Here is a 2,861-nt window from a genome sequence, read left to right as displayed (position 1 = left end):
CCACCTTCCTTAGGTGGATTTACACACTTTCCTTAGACTGGAGTTTATGTCCCAAAGTAAAAACATGGAGTTAGGAGTGGGACGCGGGGCTCTGCAACGGACTGGGCCCCTCGCCCCCTCCTCCTGCCGTTTGCAGGCCTGCAGTGCTGTAGCCCGGTGTGGTGGGGCCTCTCCAAGCCCACGGACGCTCTGTCATGGTGGGGCCGCCTCTACCCCGAGCTGTCCTCGGGTCTCCGTGGCCTCGAATTATTGTAGGAACTATTCAGCCCCGAGTTATTGTAGAGTCTGTGCGGGCCTGGGACCCTACGGACGGGGACTCCTCACCCCCATTTGGCGGCTGAGGGGTGTCCCTGCCGCCGAGTCGTCTTCGGGATGCCCCGGGCCCGGTGATTACGGGCTCACCCAGCCCCGGGTGACTGTCTCATCCCCGTGGCTCGCTGTAGTCGTAGCGTCCCCGAGGCCGCGGGCTCCCATAGGTTCCCGCGGCCCCGAGTTATAGTCGGGACTCCTCGGCTGCGGGTGATTGTCGGGTCTCCATGGCCCCGGTCACTGGGCGGATCAGGCCTCGGCGCTTTCTCGGGGCGCTCCACAAGGCTGCAGGCAAGGTGAACATTCTGGAGCCGATGCAGAGGGACCATGTCCTAGCGGAGCTGCCCCCGGACCTGAGGAAGGAGGCCGCTATGCACGTGCACAAAGACTTCCACCCCCGGGTCACCTGCGCCTGCCAGGAGCACCGGACAGGCACACAGGCACATGATTTAAGATCTCCAAGGTCATTGTGGTGGGAAACCTGTCAGTGGGGAAGACTTGTCTCATTAATAGGTACTGCAAAGAAACCTTTGATAAGAATTACAAGGCCACCATTGGTGTGGACTTTGAGATGGAACTATTTGAAGCATTGGGCGTCCCCTTCAGTCTACAACTCTGGGATACTGCTGGACAGGAAAGATTCAAATGCATCAACCTTCTACTGAGGAGCTCAAGCCATCGTCATTGTCTTCAACCTGAATGATGTGGCCTCCCTGGAACATAGCAAGCGGGGGCAAGCTGGTGCGCTCAAGGAGAACGACCCTTCCAGCATGCTTCTCTTCCTTGTGGGTTCCAAGAAAGGCCTGAGGACTCCTGCTCAGTGTGTGCTAATGGACAGAGACATACTCAAGGTGGCCCAAGAGATGAAGGCTGAGTACTGGGCAGTGTCATCTCTCACTGGTGAAAATGTCCAAGAATTCTTTTTCCATATGGTGGCATTGACCTCTGAGACCAATGTGCTAGCTGAGCTGGAGAAATCGGGGGCGCCACATTGGGGATGTTGTTCGCATCAACAGTGATGACAACAACCTCTACCTAACTGCCAGCAAGAAGAAGCCCACATGTTGCTTTTGAGGGACAAGGGATTGCCCAGCCCTTGGGCACAGTGCTACCTTGACTCCCCCAGAACTCTACCCCTGGATGTCTGCACTGACTTTTGTTCCAGACCAAAGAGCTGTACCCCCAGAGGGGTAGTTGGGACCATGCTAGTCACTTCCTGTCCCTAGGCACCGTACCAAAGACTGGATGCCCCCCTTCATCCAGGGGCTTTCCAGGTTGCTCAGTGGTGGGGAGGTAGTCCCTGCTGCTTTTGCTCAGCCTGCTGGGCCCTTTGGGTAGGAGGATGCTTAATGATCCAGCTTCACACTGTGCCTTATGCATTAAAATCTCTGTTATTAGCAGTTTGGGGGTTGGAGTCCTTTGTTGGAGGTGAGGGATATGGACTGGGCAGGGCTATATGGTGATCCTGCTGGGATGCTGGCCATCCTTGGCCCCTGCGCAGGCCTAAGGCAGGCTGGGAGCTCAGGAACCAGGGTTGGGGAGGGGGTGCTGGACTCTCAATGGGTGAGATCTGAATTATTGGCTTTGAGAGTCCTTTCCTTAGTTCCGTTCCCTCAAGTTTGTACTACTTGATGTTTATACCCAAATTTACACCATTGGATAATATTTTTTTGCATATTCTCATCCTGCCTTCCCTTTTAACAATACTTCTCTGAAGGGAACACAGTGAGAAATGACTGAATTTTGGATACTTTTTGGGTTGATCAGAAGGCCCAGGGAAGATAGGGGGTGGGCTCTTATTTAGAAGATATGTTGTCTAACATATAACTATATTAGGGCTATAAACATAAAATGATGAGTGATATCTTTTTACATTTTAAAACATGATTAAAGAACTAAGTTGAATAAAAAAAAAACATGGAGTAAAATTGATGTAATTTTCTATCTGTGAAAATTATTTGGATATCTCATTGTGAGATAGAATGCATCACAATTTTTCCATTAACATTAACAATTATTTATATTTTTATGGCTTTTAGCTTAGTAATGGAGTTTCCAGGAGTAGATAGATAGATGGATGATAGATAGATAATAGATGTAGATAGAGAGATGATATAGATATAGATATTTCCTATCCTTTTCCCTTGTTTCCTCCCTTCTCTTCTATCATCATTTTCTTCCTTTTTTATTTTTAACAGGCATGTAGGAGTGACTAATATATACACAGTGACCAAACCCTTTTTCCAAGGTTCTCTGTTGTTTTAATGCAGTGGTTCTCAAGAGCTTAGAGGAGCAATTTTTCCCCACAAAGTCATTTGGCAGTCTGGAAATAGTTCTGGTTGCCATAGCTCAAGAGTTGGGGGGGGGGGATGGGGTTACTCCTGGCATATAGTGGGTAGAGCCCAGGTATTCTGCTAAACATTTTATAGTGCACAGGGTAGCCCCTGACAACAAGGGATTATCTGCCCCCTAACATCAGGAGTGCTGAGGTTGAGACACCTTGCTCTAAGGAATGCCTTATTTTCTGCCACAAGGTCATTATTCACAGTAGA

General features: G+C 49.8%; 1 pseudogene; it reads left to right on the top strand.

The window, feature by feature from the left end:
- The first annotated feature begins 536 nt into the window (after positions 1-536).
- Positions 537-1,383, top strand: LOC118623695 (annotated as a pseudogene).
- Positions 1,384-2,861: the final 1,478 nt, after the last annotated feature.

This window comes from Molossus molossus, unplaced genomic scaffold (genome assembly GCF_014108415.1).
Source record: "Molossus molossus isolate mMolMol1 unplaced genomic scaffold, mMolMol1.p scaffold_m16_p_10, whole genome shotgun sequence".
Taxonomy (NCBI): domain Eukaryota; kingdom Metazoa; phylum Chordata; class Mammalia; order Chiroptera; family Molossidae; genus Molossus; species Molossus molossus.
Note: the sequence above shows the minus strand (reverse complement) of the source record. Positions and strands in the feature narration are given on the sequence as shown.